The following is a 25,276-nucleotide window of genomic DNA, read 5'->3' on the forward strand; positions in this document are numbered from 1 at the left end:
CCATTGTAACTTCTGAGGGGAGCTGAGGCAAGCGCTGGCAGCCCAAACCACCAAGGGTTGCTGCCCACTGCCTTGCTCAGCTGCCTTTTTATAGAGCCCTGATGCTGGCACCACCCACACTGGGCTGATCAACCAAGATAACACCCTGCATGCAGACTTCCCCATAGGCCGGTCTGATGAAGACATGTCTTTAAACTAAAGCTCTTTCTTCCCAGATAAGTCTAGGTTTGTAACAAAACCTAATAAGCATAATTGCCTTGATTTTTGAGGGGACAGGAGAGGGTAGGAAGGAGAGAGACTCTGAGTTCTTTTCCATGTATGAACATGTGCATGTATTTGCATGTGTTCCTTCATTTATTAGTGAGGAAAGAACATTCTGCCCTTTCTTTGTTACTCTCTTTAACATTTCACTTTCTGACTTGCTGCCTTGTCTTTAAATTATCCTGAAAAATCACAGCAACCCTGGTGGGTAAAACGAGCTGAGAAAGTTTCAAATGTGTTTATAATTTCTACCTGCCAGGCTTGGTTGCTATTAACCGCTGGCCTGTACAAGTGGGATTAACTGTATTTCAAGCAGGTTTCTCCCACACTACATGACTGAGAACCAAAACGCCGCCATGCTTGCCGTGCTGCTTTGACCTTCACCTAGGAGCTTTGCTTTTGTGAACCACAGATTGTATGTACATACACGGAGCTGCTTCCACTGTCACTGGGCATAGCGTTCTGACTCTACCATGGGTACTCGCGCCTGTGACCTCATCTTAGCAAATGAGCTGTGGCTCCAAATCCTTCAGGCTTTACTTAGCTTATTATTAGATGGGGGTTGGGGTGGGGGTGGAAAATAACGGCGCCTTCAAATGTCAAATTATTTAACATCATAAATCATGGACGAATTTTGGTATGAAATCTTAGATGAACCTCATTTAACTGATATATTATTCTATTCCCCTTGGCTATTTGATTCAAATGATTCCATGCTTAATTAACCAAGGCACTTAAGAAAGAAGGGATATTATAGTGACTGTTTGTGAATAAGTAGTGGAAACTGAAGGATCATTTCAAAATTATTTTTCTATAAACCAAAGTTTAACAGTTCTGGTTTGCAATTAAAATTTTTGTGCAAAAATAAATTACACATTGCTGCATTGTATTGATAGATCTTCGCAACAAAATATCTAAGTGATTAAAGACAGAGTGCTGGGTGACGGTTTCCACTTGAGCTTTCTGCAAATTTTCCATTTCCTTTATACTGCATTTCTGTTCAGCCAATATGTGTTGGGGTTTTTGAAATTGGACTTTTTTTTATAATTTCAGACATACATAATGATCTTTAATCAAAATCCCCCCATTATCTTCTCTTCTCCTCTTCAAGCTCTTCTTTCCAGCCTCCCTCCTTCTTCCCTCTCTTTTCGTGTATGCGTGACTCACTGTATCAAACTATGGTTGTCCATGTGAGGGAGCTTGGGGTTTGGAAGTTATTTGTTTGAGCAGGTGCAATGTTCTACTGGCTGTACCAGTGAGAACCGAGCCAAGCCTCTGGGGTATGAACTCCAGAGCTGAGCAAAATGGATTCCTCCATAAGGAAAAGTTACCAGAGAAGCCAATGATACAAATCAAGTATTATAAGATTCCAGGAATGTTCTAGATCAAGAACTTCTTGAGCATGGTAGCAGTTGAGATGGGTCTTGGAAGGGTATTCTGTCTTCAGTTACTTGGGGAGTGGGAAGCACTAAATCCATCAAGCTGATTTCAGACACCCCATCTGGACAGTTTCTTGAGCGTGGAGCTAACATAAGAAGTAGCATCCTAGCATTTACAGGGGGAGGAAATCCCCTTCAGTCACAGTCATAGGGTAGGGGAGTAAGGGGAAATGGGAGGGAGGGAGGAATGGGAGGATACAAGGGAGGGGATAACCATTGAGATGTAATATGAATAAATTAATAAAATAAAATTTAAAAAAAGAAGTAGCATCCTTCAGAACAACTTTAATGAGGCAAAGAGATGTCGAGATATTTGCTAAGAACTTCCTGTAAAAGTACATTTCTCCATCACGCCTTGAGAACTGCAGGGAAACGCCCATTTGAGTTTTAGGAGTGAAGAGTCTAGATGTTAAAGTCAACCTTTTGGTACCTGTGCTTCCACATTTGTCAAGTGAGGATCAAAACACCATGGAGCTTGTAAGGGTGATGGAAGAATTAAGCAAGCACAGCTGCTAACATGCACTGAGTGCCAAATAGTGCTCACCCCTGTGGGTGTCTCCTGTACCCACAGCGTTCGCAGGCTGAGTGAATGGATGCCATGCATTACTAAGCTGGTGATGTTTCTAATGTGCACCTTATCTCTGATGGACAGTCTTAAACCAAATCAAAGCATATGCAGGGGCTCTCCTTGTGTCTTAAACAGAAGCAATCACTAATTATAGCAGCAGCAGAAACATAGGACTGTGAATTAGGCAGCTATTTTGAATGCAAAAGACTATATCCATAAGTTGTAAGGATACACAATCCAACTGTAAGGTTTGCTTATGAACATATGACAGTACCAAGTATTATTGTTATATTTGGAAATGTTAGCGATATTATGAAAGTATTTCCAAATGCTTCAACAATAGCCACAGTGAGTTTGCTGCAACAGTGGTTCTCAAGAATGTCTGAGGGCCCGCGGTATTAATAATCTCTCAGGCACTTGACAGACAGGCAGGCAGATTCTGTTTCTCTCCAGACCTGCTGAGTCAGAGACTTCAGAAGTCAGACACAGAGCTTTGTTCAACACACACTCCTGATTATTCCAATGTTTACTTAACTTAGAGAACAGTTACATAGCAGCTCTATGGGAAAGAACGGAAGTGGTGAGGAGGACCCAGTGGCTGTAGCTGGGCAAGCGTCAACAACCAAATTCCACATCCCACTTCTGTATTCTATGAACATTTTCAAGCTCTCTGAAATATATCCTGTGAAAATTCCAAGGCCATCTGAGTTGTGCCTTTTTGGCCACAAGCCCCTCATTCTGGCAAAGGGCCAGTGGCTAGTAAATCCAGTTACCCAACTCAATTACACCTGATGCAGTTAGGCAAACTCAATTGTACTTGACTTCAAGCCCAACTCGATTGTGCGTTTAAATTTCCACACTCAATTTGATTGTGCTCAGAATTTGTTACATGGCACCTTGTACCTTGTAGACTTAGACACAGCCAGAGGGAAACGTTTTGGAGACAACGGGCTTTTCTGGCATATGTTTGTTCTACTTAATTCTCCCTGTTTCTCTGTCCCCTTCACCAGATGCTACAGAGTAAGGAACATCCCATTGCCTCTGTGGAGCCACCACGTTCCCCTGCTATTCAGTTATCAGGGGTCAGAGACAGGTGTTGCCAGGTCCTTGTTTTCTTATTCGAGAAATTGGGGATAAAATCCCACACAGATTTACAAAACGTAGCAAAGAATTTTTGTTTAAAGCAAAACAGTAGAAAAGATCACATTGCATTTCAGGGGAGCAGCAGCCATAGAAGTGAAAAATACTACTTGCAGTACTTCCTTTTGTGGGGTTCAAGAGAAAGAGCCGTTTTGATTGCTAAAGGGAGAATGGTTCTCGGTTTTGATGGGATGGGTGGGTCAGGTTATGTAATTGTTTTTCTGTTGTACATGTCCCTCCCTTCCCATAATGCAGCTGATGTTCATCACATACATGCCCAATTATGCATAGGCACCTGCTGGTAAATTGGGGATTCATTTGAGGACATAGGTTTGCCTTACTGTACATGCATGCCAACAACTTCAGGCTAGATCATTACCCGCACCCCCAAACACACACACACACACACACACACACATGCCCTCCCTTTACTAAAGCAGAACTATTTTTAAGTAAGATTGCCCTTTGCAGAGATAAATGTTGTACCTCCTTTGACTCTGCCCTGGCGTTCCTCTCTGCCAGCCTTCTGAGTGTGCTCACCAACCACAAGGCTGAGGGATGAATAGTCATTTGCTACTCTCTGGGAAGCCTATATACCTGAAAGAATGTTCCTGAACCCTGTCAGCAAAATTTGGCTTGATAAAATAGATGATGATAAATGCTCTGGTTGATCTTCATTGAAACAGATGGAGGAAGTACTGGCCATTGTCCCTGGGCCTGTGGCTTCTGGGTGGCAGAATGTAAGTGCTTAATGGATTTTTCTCACAGGGCTGGTTTTGTTGGAGACTGAAGGTGGTGGAATGGGGAGTGCCTCGTGCTGTTAAGACCTCAAGACACTTCTGAGTGCTGGGGTCTTTAATTACGTGTTCTTGCAAAGCTAACAAGGACGAGCTGTGAGTTTCAGGCCTACTTTCATAATGCAGATGTTATGTCTTGTTAGTGGCTACTGCCACAATGATTAGGCTTCATGAGACTAGAAAAGGAACAGAAATTTCCTAAAATACATATTTAAACAGCTCCAAAAAAAAAAAAAAGTAATATGTTGACCAACCCCCCGCTACATCCCTCTTGCCATCTAGTTAGCCAAATGTTGCCAGTAATTTATACCAGCTGTTGCTATGGAGCAGCTGCTTGCGAAGGTGGACCCAGACCTCTGGAGATGATCTTGATTTCCTTAATTGCCTCCACGTCTGTGATCAGTGTGCTCATGAAGGTAGATTTGGTGTAAGATAAGAAAATGTGTTCACTGCGTAAAGGGTAGTTGACAATTAGGGCAGAAAAGTGTGGTCTTAATTGATCATGGCTGGCTTTTCCAGCTGTTGCTGAGTAAACAGCACACATGCGAAGCTGCCACCGCAGTCCATGTCATTTGGAAAGTGTACTCGGAGATTTTGCAACATGCCTCCTCGGCTGCATTTCCCAGGAGAATGTGTGATCTTCATCTGTAGAGAACACCAACTTAAGATCACTGGCGTTTTTTCCTAAGGTCTGATAAAACAAAGATAGACACTTAAATAACAATCTGTTGCCACTTACCTCTTCCCGTGCCCCGTCCCTGAAGATTCTCTGGGCGATGACTTTTAAATATGTTCTCATTATTTTTAATGAGTGTGCAGACACGGGACGCATAATGCAACAGTAGATAGGTGCCCTTTCACTGAACTTGTCACATATAATAAAACATCGCAGAGGTTAAGATGCATTTTTCTTTAAGATATTATAATTATTTAAATCAAGACAACCATGTACAATTCACATACTATTCAACTATTGTTGGTGCCTAAGTGAAGCTCCAATGAATTCCTAGTTCTTTTTGAAAAAGAGTGTTTTAGTACAAATGTTAAAAAAAAAAAAAAAAAAAAGATAAAAGAACATTTAATATTGTTCTGTCTCTTTAAGTTTACCCTTCTTTAAATCTGCCCTGGATGGCAGGATATTCAATTATAAAGGAGTTCAATTATGTTTCCTGGCCACTTATTGAGTTATACGGAGGACTTTTATCACCTAGTCTGTTGGTAATTAATTCTTTACATTTCTTAGCAGCTTAGGGCCTAAGGAAGGATTGCTGAACAGCTTGAGATGTTATTTCAATTTTCTAATAGTTTTCTTTTCCTTTCTCTCCTTTGCCTTCCTCTCTCCTTTTCTTTCTTTTCTGCTTTTGGATGCAGAGTGTTACCTCTCAGTTACTGAATGTATAGTTCCAGGACTGAGGCTGTAGCTAAGCACTCTGTTGGTGGAATATTTACCTAGCATGAACAAGGCTCTGGATTAAAACTCCAGTACCACAGATGCACAGAGGTATCGTCCATCAATTTACAGTGCCGGGGGGGGGGGGGTGACAATAGAAGTGATGATAGCAGGACAGACAAAAGACTCACCTTTCAGGACAGCCTCCTTGCTGGGTGTGTATTCTCTGGCTATGCACACTGCCATGCCTGGATATTTGAGTGTTTAGCCTGGCTAGTTTCGTGCAACTTGGTACAAGCAAGAGTCATTGCAAACAGGTGGGGGAGCCTCAGTTGAGAAAATACCTCAACGCAATTGGGCTAAAAGCAGGCTTGTAGGGCATTTTCTTAATTTGTGATTAATGAGGTATGTGGTGGGGGGGAAGGCAAGATCATTGCGGGTAAGGCCACCATGGGAAGGTGGTTCTGAGTTCTATAAGAAAGCAGGCTGAGCAAGCCTGTAAGCCGCACCCCTCCATGGCTGCTGTATCAGCTCCTGCCTCCAGGTTCCTGCCCTGTTTGGGTTCCTGTCCTGACTTCCTTCAGTGATGGACTAACATGTGGAAGTGTAAGCCACATTATCTTTTTCATCCCAACTTGCTTTTGGTCATGGTGTTTCACTGCAGCAATAGAAACCCTAACCTGGACAGTAAGTATGGGAGCCAGAGATGTTGGATCATGGATTTGTCTGCCTTTGCATCATAGGTGAGGTACTGACCTTCAGCCTGATCTGAGGAAAACTCTCCTTTTGTTCTCCTTTCCAGTATCTGTGTGTGTGTGTGTGTGTGTGTGTGTGTGTGTGTGTGTGTATTTGTTTTTTTTGTTTTGTTTTTTGTTTGTTTGTTTTTTTTACTTTTTGACATCTGACTTCTCACTAGGGAAAAAAATTAATACACCCAATTTAACATGGAAAGAAAACAAGCCAAAATGACCAAACAAAAAACTCTCCGATCAGAATATCGACTTCATAATTATCTTTACTTGATACTTTTCTTCCATGTTGCTCATAGAAAAGTTGATGTTGTTGAAGACTATCTTCTTGAGCCTCCGTTTTTCACCTGGAGATAACAAAAACCCATTGTGCAGTGGCGTCGTCTGAATTCCCATGATGCCCTGCGTAGCTGATAGACTTCCGTTACACACTGTGTCACACACTGGATATTCAAAAACCCAGTAAAGCATGACTCCTGAACTCCATTAGCTGACACATGCTATATTCTGTTCAAGGAGGGAATCTGAATAGACTTGTCATCTGTGGGGGAAGTGAACAGAAGGGAAATAGTCACACAAGTTCAAAGTAGAATCCGAGAGATCAACCGCGAAAGAGAAGTTCTAGAAAGAAAGCAAAGCCTTTTAAAGGTCAAGGGAATGCCAAAGTCAATGATGTTTTAAATCATGAAAGATTACATTTATGAGAAGGGTAGACCATGGATAGATTTCTAAGAATAAGGAGAGAAAAGCCTTTTGGAAAGAGGCAAAACACAAGCCACAGGAAAAACTGAAATATGAAGCAGAGCAGGAAGAAACAGTTGTTATGCTGATGGTATTGCTGGCTACTAATACAACTTCATGAATAAACTGTGCTGTTATAATACTTTTTCTTAAAGCAACATAAAAAGATAGTCCAATGTGAATTTAAGGTCTAATGGATGCCCTTTTCTGCATGTTCTATGTTTGGAGTTATCTTTCGTTGTTTGATAAAACACACCCAAACATAAAGTCACAATAGCGATCGATTTCTTCTCATGGCTCTGTGGGCAGCGTGAGTGGAACGTATGGAGGTCTCATGAAGACTTAGTTGTGCAACTGCGTTCATCTATGGTATCTCTCGAGCTGGAAAGCCCTTCTTGATGACCTCTCTTTCATGTCTGTCCCTTGCCAGCTCTTGAGTATCACTACCTTACTTTTTCCTTCTGGGTGTTCTCTTCTGAAGACTAGGCAGCATTCTCAGGACAGTGACCACAGAAGATGGAGGGTTTGTAAGAACTAGAGTGGTGTGAGGGTCAATATTAATGACCAACTTGACATGGTCTAGAACCACCAAAGAATCAAGCTCCAGGAACACACACAGAGGGGTTAATTGTGATTAGGTTAGCTAAGCTCAGAAGACCCACCTTAACTATGAGCAGAATCACTCCATGGCCTGGGATCCGGGTCTGAGTAAAAAGGAGAAAGTGAGCTGATGACCAGCACTCATTCTTCCCCAGTCATGCCCAAAGGCAATGCAACCAGCTACATCCAACTCCTATCACCATTATCTTCCGGACCTGATGGACTGGAACCTCACACTGTGAGCCAAGATAGTTTCTCCTGAGCGGCTTTTGTCGGGTTATTTTATCAGAGCCACAAGAAGGAAATGAGGAGTTGCCTGATGCTCATAGATAGAGCAAGTCTCAAGACTAGATAAGGGGTCAGGTATAGGGAGTCAGATTTTCGTTGTGGATAGGAATGGACCCCAAAGTCCATAATTCACTGAGGACTGATATGGGTGCAATCTACTATATCATGTTAGCAAGATTGGATTGTATGCTTTCCCACATGTCAAAGGAGCATTAATCGGGGGTGGTGGTGGTGGTATGGGGACACGGGAACTAGTATAGGCCCAGGAATGCCTCTAAGTGCTTGGGCTTGGGTTGCTCACTTAGATTTATCATCTTAATTCCATTCAAAAATTATTTATTGTGGTGCTTTCTTTGTGCAAGTACAATGCTAGAAATACGAAGTTGATAAGACATACCCCTTTCTCCTGTATTGTTCAACGACATTTTAAGCATATGGACTCTCAAAATGTCAGCCACCGCTGTCCCTAAAGATACAAATCTCTCTCTCTTCTCCAGCCACTGATATTTAACTCTTTGAGACAATCACAATCTGTACTGGGATGAGGACCAAAGAGTTAAATTGTGCCCATTAATGATAAACTAATAAATGCTAAAAAAAATCATTAAATAAAATAAATTTGCCAATAAACAAACAACATGAACATTTTTATCTTAAAGTATCTTATCTTAAAGTACTTATCTTGAAGTAAATGGTCTCCTGAACATCTTCCGCCTCCAAAAAAAACTTCTCTTTGAATTTCTGTGCTAAAAACCCTGGCCTGACAGTCAGTTCAGACAGGACCTGAATTATGAATGATCTGTACATATGAATGGGCAGCAGGAATCCTGCGCTGACTGTGTTGTTCTTCCACACTTCAGCATGCCTAGGGAGCATTTGACCCCCAGAGTGCCATCTCCTGAGTAAGTGGAGAGCTAGCAAATTGCCAACAGTTATCTTTCTCACAACTATGTCTTTGACCTTCTGTCATGACAGCACTAGTTGCCATAGTAATAGATGCAGAGGGAACCCCTTCTTTGGACCTCTCCTGATGTCAGTGCTACAGTGGCTACCATAAGGAGCATCACTTTCACAGCCTGAGTGCCAGGACATATAGTCCTTCTCTCTCTCTCTCTCTCTCTCTCTCTCTCTCTCTCTCTCTCTCTCTCTCTCTCTCTCTCTCTCTCTCTCTCTCTCTCTCTTCCTTTTCCTTCTTTTCTAAGCTGGAATATTGGTGACTTTCCCCATATGTCATTCAGTTCAGTTCTTCCATTAGAATGTAAATCATCCTATACTGGCCAGTGTGTTCTGAGTACCATGGAACACAAGTAATTTCCTGTTATTTCTTTTGATGAAAAAAAAAAAAAAAACTGAACAAGTTGCAAGTACCAAGTTTAATAGAAAACTAAATGTCAGTGTTCTTTCTAATGAAGAATTACTGTCTCATGTCCACAGCCACCAATTATTTGAAGCTTGTTTCCCTTTGACATAAAGAAAATGACTAGATTATAAATATTCTTCATTAAGGTGTAAGTCATCTTTTTAAAATATGAAATCTGAGCCACACAACAGATATAATATGAAGAAATTTATTATAGGGGGAGGGCTACCCCAGAGAGAGAGAGAGAGAGAGAGAGAGAGAGAGAGAGAGAGATGAGGTGGGTTTGTCTTTTTATATAATCCTGGGCAGGGGCACACCTAATGGTAGGCAAGTAATGGCATCAATGGTTGCTAAGCAGACTGGGGCAGTATGCTAACAATCCTTAATGCTAAGAAATCTTTGGCTTCTGGATTATTCTATTAGAATAATGTGTGTGACTTTTTGAGAATTTGGCAGCTATTTTCAGTGTAATAAAAAACACAGGACTCCTCAGCTCCTCTTTGTATTAGGCAGGCCGTAAATAAATTATATAAATAAATATTAATGCAATTATTAACTGGATAACTTTATGTGCTGTGCAGGCATGCAAAGACATTAAACAAAGATGAAGGCTGCTGATTTGTTGGTGCCCGCTTTCTCTACATACATACTCTCTGTGTCACTGAGGCGCAATGACTCCAGATCGAGCCTTGTCCCCGGCTGCATTACTGAGTGTGACTGTAAATAAATAAGTAATTTTTAGCGGTGGCGAAGTTAATAACATGTCACTATTATTTGTGCACTTCTACAACAGACACCAAGTACTGTGCATCCTGGTTGAGAAGGGAATAAAGACAAAAGCGTGTACCCCTCCCTGGTGGCGGGACTGAGGCTGCAGCCTCGGCCTTCACTGCCATCAAGGAGTCTCCTGTTTAACCTGTAGAGTTCCTTGAAGAATGGACTCACTCCCACATGTAAATGCCTCTTCTTCCTTAAACCTTTGAAAACAGAGCCCAAAGACTGTGTTGCTTCTTCTCTGAGCTCTCAATGGCTCTCAGGGGAGTTGGCCTCTCTTATCAGGAGCTCCCAGCCAGGCAGGGGGCAGCCAGCACATGGAGAGGCCAGGGCAGAGATATGGTCAAGGCCATTGGGCAGGTAGTGAAAGGCCTCTTGCTGTGTTAAACAAATGCAGCTTCCTTCCTGGCTTCCGCAGGGGATGATTTTTGTTTGCCACTTCCCTCCTGGTCTGAGAACAATCAGGTCATTCCCCCTGTGAGGAGATGTGCATTAGATTATCATAAATCCAGGAATGAGAAGTGCAGTGGTCAATGAGGACAGCCATTCTTGGGTGAAATAAAAGGTTTAATTGAAAGTGCTGTCCCAGCGGAGACAGATGATTGAGGGCAGTATTGAGTAGATGTTAATTACAACTGCTCAAAGAATGAAGAAAATAAAAGAACGATCATTTATTGTAAGTTTTCATTTCTGCTTCTTTTTTAAGAAAATGTAGGAGCTTATTCTATCTAGTAGGTGAGCTTTGCTCATCTGCAATGATTTTGTAGCACTTGAAGACTTTCTTAGGAAGTTAAAGCTGAATATTTTTATGCACATAGTTGTATACTATTATATGACAGCTTAATATATAGCACATATTCTATATATATATATATATAAATGGAGTGTCTCACAAAATAGCAAATTAGTAAATAATTTATAAATTACTCTTTAGATATGCCTCTTGGCTTTATTTTATTCCATATTTTTTGTGTACTGGTTCCTTCTCTTCCCACATAACAGGAAAATAATTCAAGAGGAATATAAACATACGTTACATTCAATAAACACTACTTTCTCTGTATTACTAAAATTTTGCAGTCTTCCTTTTTTGACATGGTTAAAATCCTGGGATAACCCCAGCATCCAGAGAGAAAAGTCTGGGATCAAGGACAACCTCAACAGGAAAATAACTTATCCCGCATCTCTCTTACCTATTTTATTTTAACTGTGAACATATTTGAATTATGAGCCTTTCAAAAAACCTGTTCTGGAGTATCTGTAACCTGTGATGCAATGGTTTAAAATGATAATGACTGAGAGATACTGAACACATGAAGAATGTTGATTTAATTCTCACGTCCAAGCTGCTGCTCCAGTAGGTAAAAATAAATACATCAAAGCAACTCTTGGCTTGTTTTTTAGTTTTTATTTAGAACCAATAACTATTGGTTGAATTCAGACTTTTAAAATCAATTACCAAGGTGTTGATGTCGATATAGTCATGCTTAATTATAAAATTTTACCTTTAGGAGTTTAATTTATGGAGGGCGGTTGCCAAATAATAGCAGTTGTCACAGTAACGTGGAAGGGAATGGCAGATTTGCTTCATCTCATATCAAAACATAGGAGTAAATATAATCCAATGAGGAAAAGTAAATGTGGTCTCATCTTAGAAACCTTTGCGAGCTGTTCTCTTTCATAGCCCAGCCCTCCCATGGCATCACAGGGCAAGTAGTCATGATTATGCACAGCGTTGCTACAGCGATGGGGCAAGACGATCACTCAGCCGATGCAGACATCCCCAAAATATAACTCATATTCCAATACTAACTGGCCATGGGGACAGTGGCAATAGTAATTCCTGTACAAATACACTGCCAACCTCTAAATTGGCTTTTATTTCAGTGCTGGAACTTAATGAACAGATCTTTAAAATTTCTTTTTGACGAAATGTGCCTTGGTATATAGAAAAAGAGCTCAAGGAGTGTTTGTCAGCCGCGTTGTTTTAGTGTATCCCATCTGCTTGTCCTTAGGCATGCATTCAGTAGATACTGGTGGCATGAACGTAAGCGGTCCTTGTAGACCTTCCCACCCTCAAAGATGTAGATGAAGATGTAGGCAATAATATGATGCTCTTGGGCTTCAGACCCAGACAAGCACCTGGACCTTTTCACCTAAAGGGGACCTGACCTCCAGGCTCTCCCAGCATCCTTCCACTCCTACTTGTTATAAGGCATGGCTGGCATACCCCACCCTCTACTCTGAACTTCTCAGCCCCCTTCACTATATAATCCAGACATTTTGGTTCCCTTCTCTCTCTCTTTTTCTACATCTCTTTCCCCTCTCTTCTCGCTCTCTCCTACTTTCTAATTTCCTCAACACCCCCTCCCCCCCGCTTACTGCGTGTGCACATTTCCATCTCCCTCTTCATGGAGACTTCTCTGGACCTGTTCTTTGGGACCAGTGAACCTGCCAAAAAACCTTCATTTTTATACTTTAACTTGTCTTAAATTAGCTTATTTCACCTCCACAGCGATGACCTATCAGTTGTGTGATTAGTGCCGTACTCTAGTTACTATAACAACTTAGGTGAGCATCTGACCACAGAGAGACTGCAATTAAGGTGGGCTTTGGTAGGACTAGGTTTGTAGGCTGTTGACAAAATTCAGTGAGTGGAGAACATGTCTTTCAGGCAGAGACAATCTTGTAAAAAGCCTAGGAGAAGATATTTGTAACATGTGAGTGATTCCTATTCTAAAAAACATGCCAGAAAGTTCAGTTCAGAAATGTTAAAAAAAAAAAAGCTGTTTTTATAGATAAGATACAAGATATGGCTGTCACATTCCATGCCCTTTGATACCATTATTTCAAAGGGTAGTAAGACAGAGAAATGTCAACAGAATTGATGAAATAATCCCACAACAAATATGTATTAGATGCATGTCCTCCCAGATGCTAAATGGATTAAAATTTTGAATTAAATATAATCTCTGTCCTTGATGAGATCACAGTGGTATAGCAGAGTTAAGGTGGGCAGAGTGACAAATAATTAAAAGAATAGGAGGAAATTGATGAGAATCGAAGGACTGAGAAACAGAAAGCAAAATAGGAACTGGAGTACGGGGTTTATCTACTGAGGAGATTGGGGGTATGTCAAAGATCTAGTAGAGGTGCTGAGATACAAAATACCTGGCAATAAGCTTAAAAGACCTTTATTCTATCACATTCTCAGAGCCAAGTTCTTATTAGTTGAATATACTTTCTGTGCTAAATGCACACATACATGAGAAATAATTTCTCTTCTGTATGATTTTATGACATACCATAAAATTTGTAGGTCTATCCCATCAACGAAGCACCTGACTAAAACCATACATTCACTAGTTATGCTTAGATGAAGTTTTCTTTTAAGTGCACGTGGTTTTGGATTGTTTTTAACCGCCAAGCTCCTTAGGCTTAAGCTCAGTTGGGATGGTTCTCATCTGGCCTGTGCTGGAAAATGCAGTTGCATCAGGTCATGGAGGCAAGAACTCCCGCCAGCCTCCACTTAGCAGAATACGGATGGGAAGTGTTCTGTGCTTTCAGAACGTTCACGTGTACTCACTGATTTTCCAAGAATTAAAGCAATAAGAGTTTGTTTTCCTGTTGCTTTTATACACATACAACTGCAAGAATGAAGAGACTTTAGAAGTTGAGTACCAAGGAAAAGAGTGCCAAGTGAAGGGCAGTGTCAGTAGTGTAAGCCAAGAGCTGCGCCCCTCTGACCAGTTCCCTCGAGGAACACAAAGGACATGGAAGAGATTGCCCGCCGCCCATTAGGCTACATATTTCTTCACTGTCAGAAAAGACCATGGGCCCACAAGCCAATGAGGTTCAGACAACAGGAAGGGTCACAATGTCAGCGAAAACATGATACCTAAAGAGAAATATAAACCCCACATGTTTTATCATTGGCCTTTGGTAAGTGCTGTGAGTCAAAGCAATGGCATCTAGTTGGGAAGTGGAACAATTCAATTGTTCACTTCTTTATAGTATTATATTGCTAAGAGCATTAGCAATATATTCTTAATAGCATTCTATTGCTACACGCTTGTTGAGGTCTCACTATATTTAGAGCTTTTTTTCCCTACCGTAGTCTGTGAACTTAGCCATTCCATGTGAGCAGATGTTATGTGAGCAAATATGATCTTTCATCATGTGATCAACAAGGTTCAGCTATCCAATGGTCTGAGAAAAGTGAGGGTGTGAGCGATTTGTAATGTGGGGAACATATTCATGCCTCAACAGTAGCTTGGAGGCAAGCACACAGCGCACTGGAGCCCAGCCTGTGCTAATTAAATGCCAGTCAACCTGCAGAAATATGCACTGTAAGCGTGCCTTTTACTGTGCATACGCACGCGTGTTAGTGATGACTTTTGTTGTGCAGTGGTTTTTGGGGCAATGGCTGACTTGCAGATCCACTTACTTTCCCCTTGTGAGTTAGCTCCAGGTAGATCCCCTTCTACCTTCAATCTGTCTGTCATACAATGAACAATAGGAAGAGGTATTCACATTTTAATTTGGATGGATTTTCATCATCTCTAGGACCTAAATGACTTTTTATTTTATAGTCACTTTTATCCAACAATTAATTTAAACAGTGTAATTGATTTAATTATTAAGATAAAAGGCAAATTATATGTCTATCTGCAAATGGCATATTATATATACTAAGAACATTTTCATTACAATAGTAAACATCACTGTGAATTTTAAATGGCTGTTACCCACTGAGATTCCTCCATCCCTGTTTGGAATTTAGAATTATTTATCATTAGTAGTAGACTAAGAGGATTGGTTTCCAGCTGGAGTCACATTAGATGCAACTCAGACAACAGAGAAAAATACAGGGTAAAAACCGTTATGTTTTTATCATTTATTTTATCTTACAGCCATTAACTGATTGGCAAAAAACCCCCACTTCCTTATCAAGTCTTCCCTTGTCTTCTTCATTTTTGAGAATTTAATTTATCAAACTGTTCCCCTTTGAAAGTCATGCTAGTACAATTAATGAAAATTATTTTCTTACCTAAAGATGAGTGTTTACTGAGTCTGTTGGAGAAAATCAGAGAAAGTGAGATGTAGTTCCACCTTGAAAATACTTGAGTTGGGGAAAAGACTGTGTTATCTTTCTTAAGAGCCTTTGTACCCTACGTAACACTGCGTGTGCCTGGAATGAGGACAGCTGTGTAGACTGTCCTGGTACTGAGACTAATGTGGAAGACGTCACTCAGCAGCCATTGTACTACTAAAGAGCTCAATAACCTGTAATCTGTCACCTTTAACCATCACAGAAACTGCCCAATCCAAAACTCAGGATGGGGAGAGAGATAAAGAGAGGAAAGAATAAAGGGAGGGGGAGAGAGAAGAAAGGAGGGGAAAATGTTATAGGAAGCTAAACTTTACTTTTCCTTCAATAATGACTTCTAAATGCTAAGAGCTTCAGGCTCTGTGTCTTTTCTGTGTGACATATTTGCTTCTGTGGTACTCTGTGTTCGATGCTCATTGTGGGATGGTTTTGTAAAACAAATCATGATGAAGAAATAATGGAACTAAAGAGTTTAACCACAGTGTTCTAAAGCCTTGCTGGTGATCTGTGCGATTTCCCCCTGCAACTTTCTTGCTCTCTGTTTCAGCCCACTGTACCTAGTATTTCCTAATATAAAAAATTTAAATGTATGATAGAAAATATTTTCTAAAACATCCTCCATGCGAGGTTGTGCTCCATGATGAAGTGAGTAAGGAAATTGTCCCTTGACCAAAACTAACTGATGGGAGAGTAGAAATCTATCCAGAATTAAAAGTGAATGTCCTTGGCAGTTACTTGTTGCTAATAAAGTGTTCCAGAAGTAGTCCCAAATTCTGTTGTGCACAATCAAACATTTATTTGTGGCTCACATATCAGCAGGTTAGCTGGGGTTTGGCTGGTCTAGCTTGGACTCAGATAAGCTTACTTTCAAGTTATGGATGTGCACCTGTGTGCCACATATCTCCCACCATCTTCAGACCACAGGTTACCTAAAGCTTGTATATCACATGATGAGAGATGAAGCCTAGCTGTGGTGGCACAGGCCTTTAATCCCAGCAGTGAGAGGTAGATCTCTGAGTTCAAGGCCAACCTGGTCTACAGAGGGAGTTCCAGGACAGGCAGGGCTACACAGAGAAACCCTGTCTCAAAACAAACAAACATAGTGAGAGATGTTCTCCTCCCCACTCAAAGACTCTAAATATATACTAGTTAAAGGGCTCTTACAAGTCTCAGCTATCTTTTCCCAATTTTTTTTATCATAGAAAATTTCCAAGTTCTCCGACATTCACTGATAGGCCTAGAAGAGGTTTTAGAGGGACACTGGTTGGTTGGTTGGTTGAGTTAGTTGTTGAAAACAGCCTTAATTGGACACAACCCGAGGCCAGAGAGATCTTCTCAAGAATACGAACAAGCCGTGGACCTACTATATGGGTATCCAAGGGATGGTCCACGGTGGTCGGCGCCACATCTTTCCAAGATGTAGGCAGAGTGGTGAGCAACTAGAGCAGGGAAGGCACTCTGGGAGTTCAAGGCCAGTTTGGTCTACTGAGTGAGTCCAGGACAGCCAAGGCTACACACTGTCTGAAAAAGACAAAAACAAAGCAAAACATGTATTCTTTGGTCAGCTAGGCAGCTCAGCTGGTAGAAGCATTTGTTGCACAAGCCTGAGCACGCGCATTTGATCACCAGGGTCCACGTGAGAGCAGAAGGAGGGACGCAGTTCCACACGATCTTCTCCCGACTTCCACATGCTTTACATGCACACCACTCCCTCCACCACACACAAGTCTAGCTCTCACACACAATAATACATTAAAAAATATAAATATATATTCTAGCATTTCAACCACTGGATTATTGTTTGTAAAGTATTTATGGCAATTTTAACATTAAATTTCTCTAATTGCTGAGATGTTTGTTTGTTTGTTTGTTTGTGGAGACACACTCTCACTATGCAGCTCTGGATTGCCTGAGATATTCTGCGTAGCCAAATCTAGCCTTGAAGTCACAGAGATCTGGCAGTCTCTACCTCCGGAGTACTGCGATCCAAGTGACCATCCTCACACACAGCTTTCTGATCTACTTTTAAACACAAAAGAGTAAACACAAAATAGAAAGAGCCATCGTTTCTCAATATTAACAACTTTAAAAATCTGCAGTTAAAATACCAACATATATACTTTCCTTGACACAACGTATTATATTCGTTTCCTTTTTATTAGTCATTTTAATAAAAATGAAATATAAACACTATACATATAAATGGCATGCTGCCTGAAGTTCTAATGTCTTATATTGTTTTTCAGAGTTATTTAAGAAGAAGATATTGCTAGAGTTGTTTTGTTTGTTTTTGCTTCTTTGAGGCAGAACCTCAGGTAGTTCAGGCTTGTGTGGAGGATGCTATTTGGCTTAGGATCCTTCAGCCTCTGCCACTCAAGCACTGGGATTATACGTGTAACATTCCGGGGAGAAAGGGTTACCTGATTCATTTTACCTGGTGGTTTTTGTAAGCTCTCACCCAGCATCACATTAAAGGTAACTTTATACTGCACAGGCAATAAAGAATGGTCATTTCCTGACATTTGTTTCTTGATATTAGTTTAACCTTCTACTATCAAAAACTGGTTTGTTTTAGCACATTGTGTAGCTAGCAACTCTTGCTTTTGAGAGTTTGCTTCTCCTACCAGCTTTTAGTGGGAGGGGATACATTTTAACAAATTAAGAAAAAACCCTACAATTTTCTTCATCCATGTCAGTGGTTAAAATTTAACTCATATAGATAACTATGAACTTTGGGAGATCACAATAAAGATATAAATTTAACAGACACTGTTTCTATTCTACACCATGGTTTCCTTCCAAAGACAGTACATTACAGAACTGCCTACATTTTGCTCTCTGCAACCTTTCTCCTACTTATGTTAATATTGACTCACCTTGTTTCTTTTTTATGATTGATAACATGGTATTAAATTTTCAGTTAATTCTAGGCAATTCAGTACAGAGTTTAAAGCCATGAAAACATATACACAAGAAACATTATGCAGAAAGAGTAGGCTATATTAAGAAATATATATGTACATACATATGCATATATGCATGCAATATCAATTAGTGGGGAAAAAAAAGAGGCCATGACTTTGATGGAGATCAGGGAGTAATATGTAGGAGGATTTGGAGGGAGGAAAAGGAGAGACATTATAATACTGTCTCAAAAAATGGAAAAATAAGCAAAACAATCAATAGCAAATCACCACCACAATCTCTGATTCTTTGTTGAAATGTGTACATTACCCAGAGGTAAAAGCCCTTTTGAAGTGTTTTTCATTTGCCCACATGTAAACCACCAAGTGTTCTGCTGCTTTCTGGTCCTGAATTGGCAGATACAGTAAAAAGAAAAGTCATTTGCCATTTATTACAATGACATCCTTAGGTCACAACTTACCTTGTCTTGTGCCTGAGCATCTCCCATCTTTTCCATTTCTTTATTCTCTGAAAAGACAATCAAACATAAAATGTCTCCCTGCTGCTGGGAAAAGCCTCTGATCCCACTGTAGGATACTCACATGCTGAATTTTATATAATCCAATTGACCAAAAACCTTTCATGCTTAAAATAGCGACCTAAGGCTTTTTCAGAAGATTAATAATAACAACTAAAAAAAGTCAGAAGATTAAGCATCTTGCAGGTGTCCTATCCCTTCCCTGTCATGAAATTTTGTTTATTATTATAAAGGTTTCATCCCTTAAATTTCCAAGAATTTACTTAGGCAAAAGTTAACAATAGTTAAGCTTATTATAAAACATTCTGGCAGAAACGCCAGGTATAGCTTTTTGCTTTATATATAAAAATTATGTTCACTCTTTTCTTTAAACCCTTTGTCTGAGTTTTTATAACTGACAAAATGATTGCATGTGAAACATAATTCTTGCATAAAGTAAGCTGCTTACAACGCAGGCTAATTACACATTTGGGAGGCGAGGCAAAGGCATCCAGAGCTTGCTCCTGCTGAGCCCCAAGCACAGCATTTAATGAAATGAGGGCCATAAAAGGTTCAGCATGGATGCTTTCAGGTCTGACCTGGGCTTCTGGGAAATTGAGCATTGGCCCTGTGGGCTGCTGCATTCCCCCAGGATTTGAAAGGCTGGGTTATTACCGCTTGCATGCGTGAATCAAGCACTACTTTGCAATATGGGACATTTGCGAGTCTGGAGATGGCCCCATTTGGAACACTCTTAAACTAATAGCATGGATGCCTCCCTGCCCATCCATCTTCCCGCTGCTCTTTCTTCCTTTCACACCAAGCGATTACTTTTGCTGTTTGTTTTATAGAGGTGGTTAGCATGTCCAAGGAGGTCTATACAGACACTTGTTGCTCCTATTCCTGGTTCTTCAGCTTACCCTTCCTCTTCGGATAGCAAGACTGAAAGAAAGAGGCTTCCATGTTGCTCAATAAGACTTTGACCAGTTATGTGCTTTGTAGACTGGCCATTTTGCATGATAGGTATTGAGCACATAGTAAATGCTTGGGAGAAAATTATTGAATGACTATAGTTTACAAAGAGTAGCTCTTGTCATTCACGCCAGAGTGTCCCTGGCTTTTCTCTGAATTCCAACTGCAACAGGTTGTTATGTATGTATAGATCTGCTCTACTGTTTCCATTCTACATGAACTTTGATATGTTAAATATGTTACATGTTATATGATTTAGCATATATAAATGACATTACAGAGAATAAAAATTAAATAGAGAATTAACTTCATTCAAGGAATAACATATGAACCATCTTATATAGCTGTCCAGTATGATATTTATATCATCCTATGGATATGACGTGCTGTGTGCTTCCATGGTCCCCGGAGAGGCCTCCGGGCACCAAGCCGGCAGCATGTGCTTTCCTCCCAGAAAGTCCCAATTCCACTGGTCTCAGAGTAGAAAAGGATGAAATGTGGTATTCCAAGTTCCACTTCCATCATGAACGTGGGGACTCTAGGTGGGGAACAGTAGAGGACTGGAACAAAATCCATACCACAGGATTTCCAGTCCAGCTGGAGGTGTGAGAGAAGATTTTCTCTGAAATAAGTGTTAAACAGGGGCTTTAGTGGCAGACAGTGAGGGTGAGCATAGTGCACACGCACGCCTGACGAGGTTACAGCTGGAATGTGAGTTCTGGTGCTGTGCCAAGCAGCAGTGGGGAAATCGGGGCTCCGAGACCACGTTCAGATGGCGCCAGAACCCGACCTGACTCGGGAGAACAGAGAGGCCGCATCACTGCTGCAGATGGGCACTGCTACTGGTGGAGCGGTGTGAAAGATGGCACCAGCGATCTGCGCTGACTTGCCAATAAACAGTAGATGCCTACAGCACCCAGGCAAGCTTCTGCAGTGACTGTGATGAGCCCACGGCAACAGCCTTGCAGACAGTCAGGTCCAAGGGTCCAGCAATGAGTTCTTAAGAGAGAAGCAGAGCCTTTCTTTTCCCCGGTGTTACAACTCAGAATAAACAACCAGTCTCATGAGATCTTCTGTGAAGTAGACAGTGCACTCACCTGTGTGTTTTATTTCATTTAAAGGAGGGACTTATAAACCTTGGGAAGTAGAGAGGGGTTTTAGTGAATGCTTTCATTGGCTGGGAGTGCTGGCAATGCTGTAGTTACATGCGGAACATAACAAGTGAGAAGCTAAGTGACCGACCACCTGTAACCACCTTGGGCTTCTGTCACATGCTCCTGAGGCAGGCACAGAACAGGGAGAGAGCTCTGTCCCGCACCTTGCATTCTCAGAATGAGATTTTAAATCTCAATTTTGAGATTTCTGGGGTTTGAGCACGCTCCATCTCCGCAGGTCTATGCCAGTTCCTCTGGAGGCACCATCCCTGAGTCCCACAATGACCTAGCCCTGGGAATACTGAGGACATTGTGTCCAAAGGCCTCTACTGACAAAGTATAAGAAATAATGAGGAGGCAAATTAAAAAGTGTGATTCACAAGCAACCCTTGCTACATCAGTAAGTTGAAGATAATTTGTGCAAAAGAAGAAAAAGAGCCAGGGCTATAAGTGCGTGTGATAAAGCATTAAAATAACTTATAGTTGGTTAAAACTTTATTTGCCATTTGTTTTGTGTTTGCTTTTTTTTTTCTTTAATAAAGATAAAGTCCATATATACGTGGATGATACATTAATCAATTAAAAATCAAAATAAAAAACAAATCTTAATAGAAAACAGCAGAATGATTTGTACTCTTGGCAAGTATTGTCTCATTAAACTTTCTGTAGTTGCTCATGTGTGTGTGTGTATGTGTATATGTACATGTGTGCATGTGTAATTTACATGTGAATGGATGGACCAATAGATGACTACATGCAGATAGATGAATAGATAGATATTATAGCTTTGGATACTGGAAGACAGTGCTTCCAAAACTTTGGAAAAGGTACCATGAATATTGTTCTTTGTGATGGTCACTTGCAATTTAAAATGTGAATGCATACACACAATACGTACATACTATATGTAATATGGAGAGTCAAATAATTCATATAATAGATCTAAGAACATGTACTATGTATAGTTTTCCAAATAGGATATGTGTGGGTGTGTGCGTGTGCACACACACACACATGCATGCCATTCAAATTATCTCTTCCATTGTTAACAGTGTCATTTAAAAAATATTTGTATACCTTAATACATGCTATTCAAATACATTCCTTTTATAGTGATTTACTAATACTGCAAAAGCATAGAATGAAAGAAAATAGCAGTGCTTCAGTGGTAGTAAATAATCTACTCTGGTAATAGTAGATAATGCAAAATTTTTATTTCCATCAAGGTAAATTGGGGCAGGCACCTAAGTAGGCAGCAGTTGAGATGGTGTCTGTATATATAGTGCAGAATGTATGTGACACAACTGAAGTGTGCCATATACAAAGAAAGGTTTGCTTCAAATTTTATGTCAATATTGGTTTTTACAATTATATATACAAGTATATATATGTGTGTGTGTGTGTGTGTGTGTGTGTGTGTGTGTGTGTGTGTGTGTATTATAAAGTCCAAAGTAGCAAGCATGTTAGTATAGCTAGTCAGGGGTCTTCCTGACACATGTGAGAGAGACTCTTGTTAAAACTACAGCAAGCTGGGGAGCATCTGCAGTCCGGATGTGACATTGTCTCTAGGTTGGTCCCATCTCTGATGGCCTTCACTGGAGGTACTGAAACTATTTTATACACCATCCCATCTGCTGCAGAGTGTTGCCTGACAAGGTTTGAGTTTAATTTTCAGAGTTGCCATTTGAAGCCAGGATTATTGGTATGAGACATCCAGTATATTGATTTTTTTTTCTTTGTACATTAGGTAAAGGAACATTTATTTCTAAGAGAGGAAATGGCTGTGTTAACTACTGTAATGGCTTCCTTCACCATTGGGAATTTGCCATTATTAGAAACCACTAATTATGACTTGAGTCCATTACAGCATAACAAAGATGTGCAGCATATCTGCAGCTGGTAGAGAATACCAATCGCGTATCGTGTTACTTTTATTATAGGGATTTATCCTGAGATGTCCCGTGACTACGTCATGTCATGGTGGGTCACAAATAGGGGACACGGGGATGCATAGTGGGGGAGCAGTGAAGAGTTAGGCTGCCAGGCATGCTACTCACACTGGTAATCCAAGTTTCTAATCCTAGATATCACGTGACTGATGCAGGAGGACAGGCATGAGTTTGATGCTTGCCCAGGCTGTAGAACGAAAACCCAACATGAAAAGAAAAGAAAAGAAAAAGTACAAGATAATAGAAGCAAAAAGATAAAAAAAAAAGACCAGATCAAACTCAGAAGCAGAAAGCAAACAAATGATTACCAGAGGTTGAGAAGCCTGGAAAGTTATTGGCCAAAAGGTGGAAAGTTTCCATTCTTACAGCAATGATCTAGAGAGTATTTATTACGTAACATGGATGGTGACTGTTACTCAAAACAATGCCTGGTATTCCTAAAATTCAATGAGAACAGGTTGTAAGAGGTTTTGCTCCCACTCCTCACAAAAATAGTCACCTCAGGTAATGCTTAATGATAATAAAGCCAACATTTATGTGTGTATGTGTGTACTTTGTGGTGGATATCTGTATGTGCACTTGGATGTGCTAAGAGTCTGGATCCATGCCGCCAAAATCATCTTTACATGGACGATTGAGGGTCCTAAACTCAAGTCATCTTTCTTGGATGGCAAGCACTTTTTTCTCAGAACCATCTTCCCAGCCTTGTATACACATTTTAATGTGTAATATACACTATTAGGATATATAGCATTTGTTATTTAATAATAAATTGACAGCATCGTTCACATCATCTTCAATCATGTTTCAGGGACAAATTTTAGTGCTCTCACTGAGATGACCATAAAATCTTAGACAACATAGACATGCGATAAGCAGCTCATGACCTTTCAGTAAAAATAAATAGGAGTCTGAGCCAGGAGTCCCGCTGCCTGGGCATCACCAGGCTTCTAAGTCTTGCGATGTGTTAGCACAGTGCCTGGTGCTGTGCACCGTGATCCCTTCATCTGTGAAATGGCCCTGATAATAAATAACCCTTTAGGGTCATTGTGAAACTAAGTGCTTTAACATATGCTGGATGCTTGTAATGGGTCAACTCCGTCGTCATTAGACCCTAGTTTGTTGATTTTATTGTTTTTCTGGCTCTCCGTTGTCAGGAACTTAACTTTGAAATGAGAAAGTAACCATAGCGCCACCTGACCTCTATTTTGTTTCCACGCTTAGATAACAAATTAAAGGTGTTAGAGTAAAACAGTCACTACCGTCAATCTAACTAATCAAATACAGTTGTCAAGTGAAAATTCCTTGATCATAAAATTAGTGATTTCAAGGTACAGTCATACACCACATGGCATTACAAGCTATTTTGGTATATGTAAGGACAATGTACACTTGTCACACAGAATCATGTAGTCTAGGAGTGTAAACAATGTGTAACTGTATTTCTAAGGCAGAGTTAGTGTTTTGTCATTTTCTGTAAGCAGTAGCCAAAGAACGTTAAGTTTTATAGCCTATATTATTCACAACTTATAGTGAGAACAATTGTCCTTTAATTTATAGTTTAATTCTGTATAACTTTATTAGACTTAAATTAACCCAATCCCAGAGAGGCCCAGAACCATAAATGACTAAAATGCTATGGAGTCTAAATCGGGCATATTGGAAAACAAAGGTGAAGTCTGTTTCTATTTACTGATGAACTCTGGCGTTCCAATGAGGGAAAGAAAACAAAAGAACAACAAACAACTGGGGATAACTTTGACTCCAGAAATGGGATTTGCTTCTTAGATAATACAGTGAGTTAGCACATGCATGCACGTGTGCGCGCATGTACACAACACACAACACACACACACACACACACACACACACACACACACACGAAACCTACAATAGAATCATTAAATAAAGCAATGCAGTTTTATTTCTCTGAACAACCTTTGGTCAGAATCTTTCCAACTTACCACATTTACAATGAAAGCAATCAAAAGAACTGTTCCTTCACAAGTTAAATGTGGGTTCTTGTCTTTTTCGTTAGGGGTTGAAAATGTCAGGTCATTGGATCTGGCTATGATCAGACCCCTTAATCCTGTTTTAATTATGGGTTCTTTGCTACTTCTGATTTTATACGAATTTGAGGCTGACATCCAGACACTTGTGACAATGTTTTAAATACCCAATTTTCTAGAGGACTCACCTCAAAGTGACCTTAAGATGAGCTTCTCTAGGCATAATTACAGAGCGGAAGTGACTGCCGGCCTAGGGTGAGTGGATGGTTTTCAGGAATATCTCATTTTCAAATTTTCCAGTTAAGCACTGTGGCACTTTCACATCCCGGTAAGCCTGAAGAGGTGCAGGAGGGACACTTATGCAATTATCACGTGCACAGTATGTGCTGATTTTCACAACTGTATATCTGAAAACCCTCTGTACCAAATATGATTACTACATACTTCTCCCAGGAGAGCTGGCCCATAAGCCTGCCTTTTGCCACCGCACTCTGTCTGTTTAAAACTAGTTTGCTAGTGGGTAGGTGTCATTTGTCATAGAGAACATGAATATT

At 40.4% G+C, this 25,276-nt stretch overlaps 1 protein-coding gene across 1 annotated transcript in view; it reads left to right on the top strand.

Annotated features, from left to right (window-relative positions):
- Pard3b (par-3 family cell polarity regulator beta) overlaps nucleotides 1–25,276 on the top strand; it is a 979,071-nt gene that overhangs the window by 524,318 nt on the left and 429,477 nt on the right. The gene's annotated exons all lie outside the window — the stretch shown is intronic.

The sequence above is a fragment of the Acomys russatus genome, chromosome 12 (assembly GCF_903995435.1).
Source record: "Acomys russatus chromosome 12, mAcoRus1.1, whole genome shotgun sequence".
Classification (NCBI taxonomy): Eukaryota; Metazoa; Chordata; class Mammalia; order Rodentia; family Muridae; genus Acomys; species Acomys russatus.